Source organism: Alligator mississippiensis, chromosome 14 (genome assembly GCF_030867095.1).
Source record: "Alligator mississippiensis isolate rAllMis1 chromosome 14, rAllMis1, whole genome shotgun sequence".
NCBI lineage: Eukaryota > Metazoa > Chordata > Crocodylia > Alligatoridae > Alligator > Alligator mississippiensis.
The window spans coordinates 7,301,329-7,318,200 of record NC_081837.1 but is presented as its reverse complement, the minus strand read 5'-3'; the positions used below and the strand labels follow the sequence as shown (position 1 = coordinate 7,318,200).

At 39.7% G+C, this 16,872-nt stretch overlaps 1 protein-coding gene across 2 annotated transcripts in view; it reads right to left on the bottom strand.

Annotated features, from left to right (window-relative positions):
* NLK (nemo like kinase) overlaps positions 1-16,872 on the bottom strand; it is a 109,517-nt gene that overhangs the window by 50,849 nt on the left and 41,796 nt on the right. The window lies entirely within an intron of this gene.

The window sequence follows — 16,872 nt, the reverse complement described above, 5'->3', positions numbered from 1 at the left end:
CATCTCACCACAAACATTTCCTTCCGTCTCCAATAAAATATTAATGTTAGGATGTTTTTCAGTTATGCAAATCTTCAGTGTCAAAACAATTATGCTTTTTTCAATTTTTCACACTCTAAAAAAAAATCATATATTTTAACTATTGTGTATTATGGAAGACAGGTGAGCAAAGATGCAATTCTGAATCTGCCAGTGAAATCACCAAGCACCTCTGAAGAAGCAATGCCATATGGTGTCTACATTTCTCCATCTGGAAAGGGGGCAGGATATTTACCTTCCCCATACAGATTTTATGAGGATGCCAGCGAAGCAATTTAAACAGTTAAGATGCTCTGCAAGTAGTACCTATTTTACTCTAAACTAATTATATTCTGAAAATTGAGCTATATATTGAGACTCTTAAAACCAGAGCAATGAGATTTGGACTGAGATACCACAATTTCACAGATTTAAAACCCCAAATGTGGGTGGCCCCTAAAGTTTTAGTTTAAAGCAAGTTTTTCAGATCTCAAATCATTTTTTTTTTTTTTTTTTTTTTTTTTTTTACCACAAGTCTGAACGGTTTCCAATTTTTCCACCTCATTTTTGGAAGGTTGACACCAAAACTGAATATAGTACTGGTCACAGCACTGCCCTGGAAACTTATGTTCAGCTTTCTACTCTGACCCGATTTCCTCTCCAGGACATACTATCCCATCCTGTAAATGTGACCTACATTTCTTTGTTCCTAGCTGCAAGACTTTGCAATTGGCTACATTAAAAGCACGTTCTTTCAATTAATCAAGCTTATCAAGAAATCAAGATCATTTTGCATTACTGACCTGCCATCATTTAACATTCCACCAAGACACACTGCCTGCAATTTTTACCAGAAATATTTACTTGCAGATGATTGATAAAAGATATTGAATTGCATGAAACCAAAAAATGGATCTTTGTAGCACCCCATTGTAAATGCATCTACAGTACCTTGATTTTCTATCATGCTATATTGGAGTATTGTGTGGCATTAAAGCTAAATGATTTTAAAAGTTGAACTATGTTATTCTATTGCTAAAAATAAGCTATGTATTAAAAAAACAAACTTGTAATCTCTTGAAAAATTGTACCAACTAAATTAGACTGAACCTATTTTTCATAAAGCCGCTTTACCTTGCATTAGTGATGCTACAATCCTTTAATTCTTCACTGACTAAATTAAGTGATTCTCTGCACCGCAAGCACAGTATAGACCCACAAGTTACACAATGATGTGTGACAGATAGATAACTCATGGAGAAAATTAACACTATGCCATTAAGAACTGCTGCCTTATGAATTGTTTTGATCAAGAAAAACATAATATGTAGTTAAGAATTTTACTGTCTGGTTTAAAGTTTCTACCATCAAGATAAATTAGACAGGAAGTGAAGATGTGCAACAAGTGAGACTACAATATCAAAAAGGAAGCTGAGGACAGAGTAGCGAAAGGGAAAAAATTGGAGCAACCAAACCCAAGGAGACTGACTAATGCCTGAGAAAGTCACTGAGTTACTTTGTTGATCAAGGAACAGCTGCCTAGAAAACTTTGAAGGCTTCTTTCCTGTGCCTCAGAGGAAATCCATATTGTTTTACACACCTATGTGAAAAACTTAAATGCACATGGGAGGCACTTGCTTGTCATCTCCTGCACTAGGCCTGATAGAAACATAAATCTTAAGACCAATGGCTAGAGAGTGGGAAGTGCACAAGCAGTCCATGCATCAGTTGCTACTGATACTTCAACTCCCAATTCACAAGTAAATATCCAAACTTCACTTAAGTAGAAAACAATCCTCCATGAAATGGCCCAAGACCCATTACACTGGACAGATTTTACTGGAGAAGGATTTCAACCCAATGCCTATAACTAAAACAGGAATCCAATCTTCTAGTGAGAAAGTGGAAGGAGACCTCCCTCCCTCCTCCCCCCCCCCAAAAAAAACCCCCAAACCCCACAATAACAACAAACAAAACCCTGACCCTAGAGCATCCATGCTCTGCTCCTCTGTAATAAGTCTGCTCAAGAGGCTTTATGGGTGGAAGCTCAAAACAGACATGGTAGTCTGCCTTTTCTGTCCTTTTTTTCCATCCAGTTAACACATACCTACAAATCAGAATAGAGAGGTCAAAAGAATCGGGCACAACAAAAGCATATTTCTTAGTGAATAACAGTTTACTTACAAAAAGAATCTGCCCATCTCAGTACTGGGGAAATGTTAAATTGGGATGGTGACAGAAAATGCACTGTTTCCATAAATCAGTCTGCTACTGGCCAGTTAAGATGCTTCTGTTCACACTGTGGTACCTTATTCCACTTCTGCTCCCACTGACATCACTGGGACTATTTACAAACTGATTTGTAAATCAGGTTAATAAATTTAGCCACATTGGGCACCCATACACAACCAGCGAGACTGCTCCAACGCACTGTAATTACAGTGTAATTACAGTGCGTTGGAGCAGACTTGATAAATCAAGACTGTTGGGAGAGTGGTAATTACCACACTCCAGCATATTGTGTATCAGTGTCCCCGTGCTGAAAAATAGCAGCAGGGGCACTTTAGCTAAAGCTCATTCAATGAGCTTTGGTTAAAGTGCCCCCACCACCATTTTTTAGCGCAGGGATGCTAATACACGAAATGCTCCAGGTGCTTTAACTAGAGTGGATCCTGGAGCCACTCTAAGTAAAGCCCCCCCCACATCGCTCCCGGAGCACGTATATAAACGACCGCAGTATTAAGCCTGTGAATACAAGGACGTCAATGCCCTCCTTATAGTTAATCTACAATAAATTTGTAGAAATTACAGCAACAAAACATTCAGAGGACACGAGCTTCTTCTCAACTTCAAAGATGTTTCCATGGAAGATCAATACATTGCAACAATATTCCATTTTATTTTACAGTCTCCAATAAATTTTGCTCTAAAGATTGTATGTACTAAATATCATAAAAGTACACTATTTCAAAATGTAAAGATATAGATAGAATTAAAAACCCACTGGTTATATTACATGCAACTTAACTGCCAAGATTTATTTTCTTTAGAGTCCTGATCCTTGTGTCCACTCTGCACAACCCCACTGACACCGACAGGACTTCACAGAGGTGTTAAGAGTCTATGCTAGTGGAGACTGATGCAGGAGTAAAGGCTAGACTCAGTTAAAGATGTATACACCTACAAATGAGGCACTGCAATACTAACTTTAGCCATCTACCTGACCTTCAAAATGAAATCTAAAAATCCAGTTAGGCATTTAAGCTCCCTATGACAAATGGGGGAATTAAGTCAACATCTACAACTGCCCTTTCAAAGGACAGAGCAAGCTCTCTGTTCTTTTAAAAGTGTGGCTATTGTAGGACAAGGCAGTGTCTAGCTTTCACAACTGCCTGCTGCAGTGGCTCTCAATCTTTCTGGATTCAAGGCATCCCTCCACAACTTTTGAAATTGGGTGCCCCTCAGTTCACAAAGTTAATGGATATATTAATGTTCACTTCCTTACAGAGTGGCCGGGCAGCGGGGACACACTGTGGGCAACCTGTGCCCCAGCCAGCTGGGAAGCAGCATGTGGAGATGTGGGAGCAAGCAGCCCACAACTACCTGGTCTCCTGCCTCTGCATGCTGCAGAGCCCCCACGCTGAGCTACCCCATGTCCCAGCCAGCCACTCGCCAGCTGGCTGGGGAACAGCGTGCCTTGAGACAGCAGAGCAGGCAGCCCGGGGCTGGGGAGCCTTGAGCTCTGCAGCTGGCTAGGGTGCAGTGTGCAAGTCATGGTAAGCCACTACACTGAATACGTTTAGACTTCCTCTTCACTCCCACAGCTGAGCTGCACCTTTCTTTCCTATTTCCAATTAATCATGTTTCTTCACCAGTCTGGCAAACATCACTAAATGGGGCTCCAAGAAGTTCACTCAGAATCCCTCTGTTGCCCCCCTTCTCAGCCTGTCGCATGAATGTGGTCCTGCCTTCCATGAGGTGCAGCCAGATAAGGTTGCCCTGCACCCCATCTTTATATACATTTTGAAGCATTCCAGGACTTGTGACAAACTCCTGGTTCTAGTCATGAGTGGGGGGCCAATTAGCATATGGCTCCTTTGTGGGAGGTGTCTAGAGTACACACACACATACTGAAGTGCTAAGCTGGGGTCACCATGACTCGAAATGCTGTCTGCTGGGGCCCAGCCCAAAGAACTACATAGTAAATCATGAGTCTTTTGGCTTTGGACTAATGCAGGGGTTTTCAACCAGGGGTATGTGTATCCCTGGGAGTACTTGGGATGACCTCAGGCAGTACTCCGGAGCGAGCGCCACCGCACTGCCGGCATTTCTGCTGCTGCCGGCATTTCTGCAGCCATGCCCCACAGTGGCTGATCAGCTGCTGGGTGACAACCCCCACTCATCTGGCCACCGGGGGACTCCTGGCTGCTGGGGGTACACTGACTCAATAAGGTTGAAAACCCCTGGACTAATACATAATTTGTACTATATATAAGTAGATATAAAAATGCTGCTTAAAAGTGCGGTCACGGAGTACCTGTGATAAAACTTGTGGCAGTTTAAAAAAAAAAAAAAGGTAAAATGCATCAACTCTGGAGGAACCAAGTCTATGGGTACTTGTACTAATTTGCCTGAATATGAATTACTACAGGTATATTTATTTCAAGTTCAGTGTTTTCAAATTTGCCCCCAACTTCCATGTGCTCAAAAAGAGCAGGGCCCCGACTGTAAGGAAGGAGGCAGTGGGGAAGAGGGCAAGAGGATACCTGATTCCCCAGATTTATTTTCCCTACTGTAGCAGTGGGAAGGGGAAAAATTCAAGGCAAACCTCCAGTAATCAGATTCTATACCTGGAAAATTATGAGTATATATGGTACTTGAAGGTAACATTTCTCTTCCCCTCACCCTCAACAGCAGAAGACCCTATCATCCAAGATTCTTCAGTCTTGCTTTTATGATAAAAATGCTAACAAAACATTACAGCTAATAAGTGTTCAGAAGCCGTATGTATTAACTTAGTATATACATAGGTTTTAGCAACTCTAGAGGCTGCATCATTGTCTATTAAAAAAGGAAAGGGGTGAAGAGAAACGTTACACCAGGATTAGCATCCAAATCCAGTAGTTTTTTTGTTCTTTGCTTATAGTCATTAAACCAATTACATTAAATGCATGCATGCTATTGGTTTAAATCCCCACCTTCATCCAAATGTCACCTACATTTCTAAAATGAGCTTTCAATTAAAAATAATTCCACAAGGGAAAGTGGACCTCTGCTTCTACTGAGGAGAACAGGCTACTAATTTGCTTTGCACATGTTCAGCAACCCCACAAAAGACACTCTTCATGCAAAATTCACAACAGCAGAATATTCAACCAAAAGAAAAAAAAGTTGTTTCTAACAAATCCAAATTGCCTATTTAAACAGTAAATATTTCTACCATCACTATACTGTTACTCTGACTGTGGAAGTCAATGTAAAAACTACATTCCAACATACTGTCTTTTCCTGAAATAAAATATTGATAGCCACTGCCAGGAAGAGCAAAAGAAATGAAAACCTTTATAGCATGATTCAATTAAAGTCCCAAAACGCTGACATATCTTCCAAGCTTCTCTGAATGCTAACCATGTCTTACTTGGATATTGTACACTCCCTTCCCCCAAAATTAAGTTATATGCAATGATCTGTTATAACTAAAGGCAGATAAATACAAAGTCAAAATTCAACTTAACTTGCTGGAAAATAATGCTTTGCTAACAAAGGAGGTAAAATAATAGATTTCCCTTAAGTTTTTTCAGTGCAACCGTCATAGGTACTTTATATCCAAACAGCTTGTACATTTTCTCAGGCATTTGTTTCTGCGGAACGCCCAGTTACATGATCTGCGCTGAATTAGTGATACAACCTGTAAACACTGATTAGTGATTAACCTGTAAACAGACTATAGAGAAATCACCACGGGTCTACCTTTTTTTCTGGTGGTGGTGAAGGATGTCAAAAGAACCATGATACAAGGGCAACTTTTTCCTTCCTTGAAAGATGACTACAGATGACTGCAGGGTCACAGTTTCAGCAGGGTTCCTTTTACCTCTACACTTACAGAAGCTCCTTACTGCTATCCATTTCTGTATCCTTCATGAATAACCTCAACATAGGAATTGCATGCGCACATCCATTTCCATTTCTTCATTTGTATTTCCGATGTGAACAGCATACTATCCAATGAATGACTCTGTCAAAAATTCTCTACCTATTATTCTCATAAATCATATTGAGCAGTAAAATGATACTGAGCAGTATTTTTAGAAAGGACATTTCTACTCGACTTGTACCCAGGAAAGCCCTCTGTAACAACGAGTTTCACATTTTCCCTTAACAAAAGTTTCCCCACACTTCCTGTGCCTCAGAAACCGAAAGAAACAAAAAAAAAACCCCAAACCAACAGAATCAGAAAAACGTAATGTAAGCTGATAGGATGACCAAGACAGTTTTTATACTACCTGAAGATATTTCTAGCAAAACTGGCCAGATTTTCAAGTTTACAGTGACCCCTGAAGGGTAGGTCCTATAATTATACCTTCAATCTCTGAATTTTCAAACCTTGCTATGTTATCACCATCTTAAAAACAGTTTCTTTATAAAAAAACAAGTATTCCCAACAAGAAAAAAACCCTAATTGACAAAATTACTATCATTCTTTGACAATGCTATTTCCCATAGAGAAAGTGCTTACTCAGACGCACACAAAATTGCCATGTTTGTTTCTTCCAAGAATACAAGAAAGAGATGTATGATGCAATCTACTTGCAAAGGAGCTACTTAAAAGTAAAATTCAACATTTTCATAAGTAAACCAAGCACACAAGGTCTAAATGAAAGTACTAAAAAGGTAGCTACATAACTCGTTTAATAGTTAAGCTCAAAAAGTTGTCATCAACAGCTCAATGTCAAACTGGAAGAAAGTAATAAAGTGGTTTTTCCCAGGTCTGGTATTGTTTAAAATCAACATAAAAGACTTTCAAGGGTGGACTTGAATGTACACTTACTAAATTTACACAGGACACCCAGATGGGTGGGACTGCAGAGGACAATATTAGGATTCCAAATTATATTGATATACTGGAAAAGGTGTTCCGAAATAAATAGGATGAAATTCAATACGGACAAGTGCAAAGCACTGTAACTTAGGAAGGAATAATCTCTGCATAAAATACAAAATGGGAAATGACTGGCTCTCTTGCAGTACAGCAGAAAATGTTCTGGAGTCACAGTAGATCATAAGCTGAATGAGTCAACAATACAATACTTGGAAATACAAACACGAATATCACATGCAAATAATAAAGAGATTCGTCCACTTTATTAAGCAAAAGTGAGGCCACATCCTGAGTACGGTTTCAAGTTCTAGGCGCTGCACATCAAGAAAAGGCATAAACAAATTGGAGAGTGTCCAGAGTAGATGAACAAGAAATGATCAGAAGTTTCAAAAACTTGATACATGAGGCAGTCTTGGAAGAACTGGGATTTAGCCTACAGGAAGGTGAGGGGGTATTTGATAAGCAGTTTGAATACCAAAAAGTCATAAATAAAGAAGACAACAATCAGTTATTCCCCAGGTCCTCTGGGGACAGGCCAGGTAGTAAATGGGCTTAAATTACTGCAAGAGACATTTATGTTAGATATTAAGAAGACTGTTCATTGGTTTAAGAACAAAAAATATACTTAGCTATGAATATGTTATAAATATCCATATATCTTTCAAGCTACTTCGTGTCCTTTTATATACATACTGTTCCAACTTGCAAAAAAGAGACTCTTTAGACACAAATATTCAATTTAAAGGTTCTGAGATACAGCCCTAGTTGAAGAACTTAGAAATAAGATAAAATCTGTTCAGCAATTTTTCTCCTTAGTTACTACAGCTAACGATAGCAAAAATATTTTTGATGAAATGGATTTCAGGGATCTCTCCCAACACACACACAGGCCCCGCAAAAGAAAGAAAAGCATGCATGAAGCATAGTTGATCAAAACTGAAATTTCAAGAGGGGAAAACACTGAAAAGTCTGAATTGGGAAAGCTTTAGCCAGTCTAGTGAAGTTTTCACCATCTTTAACAGGAGTTTCATTGTGTTTGCACATGTCAAACAAAGCTCATACTAAAACATTTTGTACAGCATCTAGCACAATCAGCTTCTAAACTGGAAGGGGACTTTTGGGTATTACCACAATATTAAAGAAAAAAAAGCCACAGTCAAAGCATTCATAGATAAATGGCCCTCTACCCTTTTATTAAACAGTTTATAATTTTTGAACCATACCAAAAAAAAAAAAAAGAAGAATCAACCCAGAAATGTTTTATCTTTCGGAAATTGTAAAATATCATGAGATGGACAAACATATGATCTAATCCAGCCTGTTTTAAGTGACACAGTACCCTAAAAACTTGGAGGAATTTTTTTGAAAAACAGTAAGCAAAACAAAATACCAAAAAATGGGTCATCTTTCTGGAGACAAATATCATCTGGCTTATCAGTTGTTGAAAACAGAAGCAAGACACGAAGGACCTTATTCACAAGCAGAATGCAGCTGATTGATTGACATAACATATGCTGGAGTCTTGTCCATTCTTCAGGTGCTTTTATGCATGTATGTTTGTTTGGTTTTTCTGAATTCACCTCCTTGGAATAAAGTTTCGAAGTTCTTTGAGTCTTTTAGCTCTGGACGTGTCAGTGCACCAAGATGAGAGCATGCCAGCAAAAATACATGCATGAGAATTTGCAGCCAGAGTCTTCTGCAAGCTCATAACTACAATGCTGGCAAAAATCTCACAAACTGGAGACAGGCTGAAAGGCTGCATCTGAAATTAAACCTCTGAGTAGGCAGAAAAAACCTAAGTTTTACTGCTGGCAGAGGAACAAGTGAGAGTGAATCTCTAATTGCTTATTGGTTCATTTTTATTTGAACAAGGGGAATTTTAATTTTTTTTTTTTTTATCTATGGATTTGAGGACCCTCCTCCCCTTTTAGGCAACATATTTTGATGTGTTCCCAGACATTTTGTCCACTACACCAAAGAAGTTTTCTTTTTCTTGCTTGCATATATAATTACATTTCCTTCTCACTACCTCCTACCTGTCCTTTTTGAATTCTCATAGGTACAAACTTGCAGTGTCTGACAGGATAAATGCTATAAAATGTACCCAGATATGGTAATACTACATATGATGTCAAGGTTAGTGTTTTGGCTTGTCGATGTTTTAAGGTAAGACTCAGAGTGGTATTTCATTTTATTATTCATGCAAAGACCAGTCATGCTTGTAGCTGGTAACAATATAACTCTAATGAATGTGAATGGTAGTGCAGTAATTTCACGCCATGTTGAGTTTGTTCTCTCTTAACTCGGGGTAGCAGCTGCTTTGGTTCAGCACAAACAGTACCAGAGAACAGAGATAAGTGCTGAAGCCTGTAACACAGGAATGCTTTTATTTTCTTTGTCGCTGAAAGGCTTGCTGTGCTGAGCTCTTCTGGTGCTGCAACACTCTGGTTATCCCATCTGTATTAGCTAATGAATCTCAGGATGCAAAGATAATGAACAGCTCTGAAGGCAGCTTCCGTTACCACTGGTGAAAATGACCCTCTTCACGATGAAGCTGTCGTCTTAGAGACCAGTTCCTTTTCTATATTAAAAGTTTACAAAAGTACTTTGAGCATAATAACTTTGCTACAACTATGTTATTAGATGGTGCCCTTCAAAACACACACTGTATAACTTGCATTGGATTTTTACAGTATCATAAATTTAAACAATTTTACTAGCAATGATTCTTTTAGGACTTAGTCAAAATTATTAAACAGGAGTTTTTAAATATCTAAGATCACTAAATCTGATGTACAGCTTTGCAACTACAGATCTCAAAGGTCTTTACTAAAATTTGTATATGTCCAAATTGTACACAGAATAAAAAAGGTGCACTATGACTTGGCCAAAATCTTGCAGTAGACAAACAAAGGCAAAATAGAAAACCTTTCTGATTCTCACTCTAATACTTAAAAAACACTGTTTAATTAATCAAGTACGAACAACTATGCAAAAAAAAAAAAAGTAGATGCATCTGAATCAATAGACTATCAATGATACAGGCAAGTTGCAAAGTAGTTTCATGTACTTTATGGTTGCTTCCTCAACTCTGAACTCAAGACCTGCTTATTACGTACGTCAATCAGTACAGTTTACTGGACATTTGTCCAATTTACAAAGGACCTGTGATTTGACATGATTAGTCATGTGCAACCTGGCACAGCTGAAATATAGCAAATGAGAACTGCATAAAGCAAAGCAGGCATGATAACATTTACCTATAAAGTAATGCACAATGAGTAACATTAATACTTCACTTTTGATGCTGCCAAATCCATGAACAATTACCATCTAAAATGCCTGCACGTGCTCATTTGCCATTCAGACAAGTGTACAGCTACACATTCGTCAAGTGCCTAAATCATCTATTGTTCTAGAGCACCAGTCCCAAAGACGGTCAAACAAAATACTCAATTTGAGAACGAATGCAATAGAACAAGGGCACCCAATCCAAACTGTCCAAGACTACACATTTTAACTAAGCAATTACCTTCACACCCCTCCCTCAAGCATCGCATTAGTTAGGAGTTTGTGATTTGGTTCACCACCAAAGTTGGCATCTCTCTACTGAGGTAATAAACAGCCTCGCACATTTGACTTTGTCTACCTGCCTGTCAAGAGCTTCAAAGTGCGAATGGAAAGGAGTCTGGCCTACAGGTCTATGGGCCAACATATTCAGGACTACAAGACAAAACTCTACAAGCAAATCTGGCTAAAAATGTATTCCGTACAAATTCAGTGGGAAAATGGAGCATCGAAAACCTGCAGAAGCATGACAAAGTGGAGAGGAGGAAGAAGTCCCATGCCCCTTCCAAAACACTGCTGCTATTGAATTTGTTTATACAGTTGAACTCTGAACCAAGAGTTCTGCATTTCTTTTTACACAGTCGAAGCACCAGACTTGTCCAGGTATCCACTTATTAACAGACACTGCTTCCGTGAAGCACGCTGCAGAAGTTCAGTACGGGGGATTTGTAAAAGCAACTTTGAGTTGGAAAAAGAAAGAGACGGACTTTAACCTATGAAAACTGGGCAGTCTACAATCCACCAAGTTCATTTATGCAGAAAAAGTGCTTTGGCTTGACAATTCATAAATCTCAGAGTCTGCACTTTGTGAATTATAAATCAATATTAATTTTATTCTTTTTAAATCAAGAAAATTGTATAATAAATCAATCTGAGTTTTTACTGGCGCTAACGCATTCAGTTTGCCACTTGGGCAACCTGTACTCATTTTTCTCATTATAAATGTATTTTTGGGATAGGGGAAGGAAGATTCTTTCCTGTATTTAAAACAACATTTTTAAAAACAAGCTATAGAAATCAACACTAGTGCTAAAATTCTCAGGTAACTTTTTTAGGCAAAGAAGGAATGTAGTTAAAACGTAATTCTTGTTAATATGAAAGAATTCACCTCTACATAGAAGTAATGAAACAGAAAGCAAAGAAAACCAAAACAATTAAGAGTTGCAACTATAGCTTAAAAACAAAATGTTCTACTTACCCTTATATAGCATTTGTCATAAATATGTGAAGTTTCATATCTGTCAGGAAAGTTTCTATTGCACAGTTAAGGAAACTAATTCAACGTTTATAGAAGAGAAAAAACAAATCGGGGCTCATAGTAGAGGTGATATCTTTTATTAGACCAACAAGATTTTTGCAAAAAAAAGTCTATAATTACAAGCTTTTGGGCAGAAACACCCTTCATCAGGCATCGGAGAAAAGATTGTAAGAGTCCTCCTGGGTAGAAATGAAAGAGAAATGCATGTTTAGAGCATCTGATCTATCTTAACTTTGGCCCTGAATTGGAACCATGCAATAATGGTAAAATTATTAAGTGTTTAAAACTTTTAAAAAGTCAGTGGGCACATCTACATGTGCATTAATGCTCGTGTAGAATAGGCTACTGCGCATTAAAACATGCATGTAGACACGTCCAGTTTCAGTTAATCTAGAACTATAAAGATTTTCTTTATTTTTCTCCCAAGGATGCCAGAGGCAGAGTTTAAACTGCCTGAGAGCCCTAACTGTGCATTACTGTGTTGAAGGTTAATTTTAACCCTGAATTTCCTGGGCCTACACTGCTTGTTTTGGGTCAGGTACAGGACCCTTAATGTTTTCACCTTCAATTACTCGTGTATGTTCTCAATCTTAAATCTAATCACAGTATGCTTCTTTAGTAGTATTTCATACATGGTCAGTGAACAAGAAACCCAAAGAGACCTCCAAAGATTTAAAAATGAAAAGAAGTTGATAAAATGCATTTTATATTAATCAAAATTAATTTATTTTAAAAATTAAGGTTCTGATTAATCAGTACACTGTTTGCATCACTCCAAAACAGTGTATAATACCCAGAGCCAGTCTTCATTCTCTCTCTCTCATCCCACATTTACCACTATGCACACAAGTTTTCCTCTAAACAACTATGTTTGAGAAATCTCAGAAAATGTTATACATCCAGCATGTGTCCTGTAATTCTAGAAAATGTTTAAGGCAGAATCCAGCATGCAAAGTCCTTTTACAAATAATTTCTTATTCTCAAAGTAACAACGGAACAACAAATGATGCCTCTACTAGCAACACTTAAGCTGCTGTAGCATCTATTTAAAAGTAAGGGAAGTCAAGACACACTTAGATAAAACTTATATAAATATCAGTATATACCACTGTCTTATTTACACTTGTGAAGATACCTAATAGTAATAGTGAAAGATTTCTTTAAAAAGCATACGATAGATAAAGTCTCACAATCTGGTATAGTTTTGATAGCAAAATAAACTATCCCAACTGTCTTAATCTGATTATGCATATTTACTACATGAAGCCCAATCTTCAAAAGGTAGAACCAAATGCACAGTTCAACTACAGCTGTTAATCTTTGTTATGCCTGAATAAACAGGGCACCAAGTGATCTCTCCTTTCTCCTTGGTTTTTAAATGCTTGTTCCTGACAAATGGGAAGGTTTAATCACAGCCTGATTAACCTGCTCTGGGCTGCATATTACGCTAAACAGGTTGCTATAGCATAAGTGTTAAAGGCCAACATTTTTTTCCCCAACAACCCTTCCTCCCCCACACCAGTAAAACAAGTGATCACCAGAACATCAACCTGATCTTTACAAATAAATTGCAAATCAATTGCATACTGCTTCTGATCCCCTCGTTCCTGTTTGTGAGCTTGTGAGCTTTACACTTCTCACTGCCAATTTCATTTCAGGAAGCAGCATGGAGCTGAGAGTCATGAGCATCATCAATGTCAGAACTGAATGCAAAATAAAATAAAATAAACTATATAAATAAAAGGCAGTGCCAACCCCTGCTATTTACAGTATCCAATGAAGATGATGAAAAATGTTGGTTATCTTTTTATACTGTACGTACTTTGATACTGGCAAAATAATTATTTATAGCAATATGGTACCAGGTCACAAATCCCCACGAGAAACTAGCAAAGGCATGAAAGTCTCCCAGGAGCTAATTGAGAGAATAGCTAGAAAGGCAGCTTTACTTACTGCTGTTCTCAGAAGAACACATTTCAATTCCCTGCTCTGCTTTGTTAGGATACTGCACCCTAGGTGAATCTAGCAGTAAAGTGAACAGCAGGCAGGGAATCTATCCATCACTCAGCACAGAGTCAATGGGGTGCTCTTTCAAGCCACAACTGAAGTCTGCAAAGGTTTCACTTATTAAGCATCAATTGTATCTGGGAACAGAGAGATAAGAGTAAGAGGATTTAAAAAAAAATTACCTCAAAAAAATGTTGCACGGGTACGGGGCAATCATTAGAGAAGAATATATAGCCTCAGAGTGAGTTCATGAAAGGTCTAGTTTAGAACTTAACCAGGTCTTTAACAAGTATTTCATTCTACACGTTACTATGAAAAAAATCAGCAGTGGTCTGTTTGCACTGTATCTAGAATTTCACATTATTTTGCACGCATCGAAGCTTTAAAGCATTGGTAATACTATTCAGCTAAGCCAAGCCAGCCAAGTGTCCTAAAACTGCTCATACTGCAGGTTTCTTGGTCACAACATGAAATGCTCACACAAATAGTTCTGCAGTTAACAAAACTAGCTGCATCACTAAATGCTCATTAGTATGACCAGGGGCTTCACAATCTGCCTAATCTGTGTACAGCTTAAAGCAGGGGCAGGCAATTATTTTGGGTGGAGGGCCACTTATTGAGTTTTGGCAAGCCCTCGAGGGCTGCATGACAGGCAGCCCAGGGCAGATTAGTATTAATTTTCTAAATTTTTAGGGGCCCTGTGGGCTGGATAGAATGGCTTGGTGGGCCCTTGCCCGCAAGCCGCATTTTGCCCACCCCTGGCTTAAGGCTACTCAAGGTTGCCATCCACTGATCCTCAATCTCTTTGGCCAGATTCAGATATGCAGACATGTGCAGTCTGTGGCACCGCAAACCTCTTTGCAGCGCCACAAACCACGTGCCCAGGATAACAAGGGGAAAATTTACCAACAGGAAATCCAGGTAGCAAAAAAAACCCCCAGAAAAACAAAACCAAAAAAACCCCAAAAAACCTGCAAAAAAAAGTGGCACAGAGCTTGTCACAGGAGCGTGCGCTGGCAGACAGAGAAGCTCGGTCCTCCAGGGAGACACTGGCTTCCGGCTGGAGTGTCTCCCCCTCCTCTAGTTCCTCCCTGGCTCCTCCAGCCCGCAGGGAAATGGTCCTTTTCCCAAAGCGCAGCATTTGGACAAGCACCAAACCCCACATGCAGAGGTGAACACAGCGGCAAAAAGCAGCAGCACAAATTTGTGCCACTGCTATTTTTGCCATGGTAAATGCACGCCCCTGCATGTAGGGACATGTCCTGTGTGTCTAATAATGACAAAATATCACGTAATGTTACAAAACAAGATGCACGTACTTCCTGAGAGATGCCTTCTCCTTATTATCCTTCCCACATTTTCAGTACACAAGAGTAATCTCCCTCCAACCCACACACAAATGTTTCTGTTAAATTTCTACCTAGCTTAATTGTCTTCTAAATTCAACCTTTTAAAAGAGGCACACAACTTCAATAGTTATTTTGTTGTTCTACTGTTACAAGTAATACCAAAGATTATTATATCCTAAAGATTCCAGGCAGTTTTTATTCCTTGAGTTCACTCTGACCATTGGATACAATTTTCTTACTGTGAACAATGTCACCATTTCCTCTGTAGTGTCAGGTTTGTCAGTCTCTTTACATAAGAAGGGGAGAGAAAGCACTGAACTATATTTATGAGCTCAAAAAATTAGCAAGGGCTAACATGAAAGTATATTAGACAACATTACCTGATTCATTTTGGGAAACTTTAATCTTGCAATCAGTCACTAAATACTTTAAAAGGACACTAATCTCAGGAAGATCTAGTTGAATATTTGCTCTGGGAAAAAATGCTGATTGCAACCATTCTCAAAAACTTCAATATTACAGTTTTCAAGAGTTCAGCAAAATAAGCTTCTGTTAAATGTATATTTAAAAAAAAAAAGTCAAATCTATAAGTGCTATAGGAAATATAAAATAAGTTTCTAAAGCCTAATATAAGGCAATGGCCACTGGAGTAAGTACATTTTCTGCATAATAAATGCAAACACACATGGATGTGCATATCTCTAAGAGGGCTCTTTAGGGGGCTGTTTATTCACTTATTCACAAGTAGAAATTTGTCTATTAATAGAAACCTATTAATTATTGAAAGTCTGAATGAACCAACATAAACCTGTAGGTTCTCTTCTTCGGCAATCCCGCACAGTCAAGGATGATTGTCTTCTCTGTGTGTCCGAAGATCACTGTTGAGCAGGGATCCAGGTTTTCCATTCACCACAGGAAAATGTGGATTTTCTCCTTTAAAAGGAGAAAAATGTGGGAAACAGTGGGTTTCTCCTTGCAGGCTGGCAGAGTTCCAGCCTGAAAGAGGCTGCTCGGGGCTAGCAGGACAGCAATCAGGCAGGGAGAGCCACGTGTACACACGCGCGCGCGCGCGCACACACACATGTATGTGGCAGCCAAGTAGCATGGAGAGCAGCTCCTGCAGCAAGTTGACTGGGGGGGGGGGGGGGGACATGACACACACACAGGAAGGCAAACTGAAGCCCCCGCTGTGAGGGAAAGGAGAGTGGGGCAGGGCTGGGGCTGTGGGCACTGCCCAGCCCAGGCAGCGCGTGGGGCCCAGGGTGGGAATGCACGGCTGCAGGGGCCAGCTGGGGGAGTGGCAGGGAGCCATGGGTTGGCTCCCCACTGCTGCACACACTCCTGGGGAAGGGAGTATGGGAGGGGCATGTGACACCCCCCCCACTCCCCAATTTGTGCGCGGGGCAGGGGAGGATGTGGGTTGTAGCCGTGTTGGTAAGGACATAGACAAGGTTCTTTGGGTAAATGTGACATCTGATTGGACCAACTAATGCCCACTGTGGGCTCGGGCAGAACCTGGGGCGGGAGGGCAGAATGGAGCACAAAGGCTTGGTGCTACCACCGGGAGCCCCATACCAGCCACACCGCTATGGCAAGGCACCCCCTGCCTGCCCAGAGCAGTAGGGGCACAATTCAGCACTGCTGCTGCTACTGGGCAGGCAGGGTGGTGTCTCACCATGGCAGCATGGCCAGCACAGGACTCCCAGTGGCAGCAGCAGCACTAAGCCACCCTGCCCTCCCGTGCTGGGTTCTGCCCACTGGGTCATGGAGGCTCCCAGGGGAGGGAAGCAGGG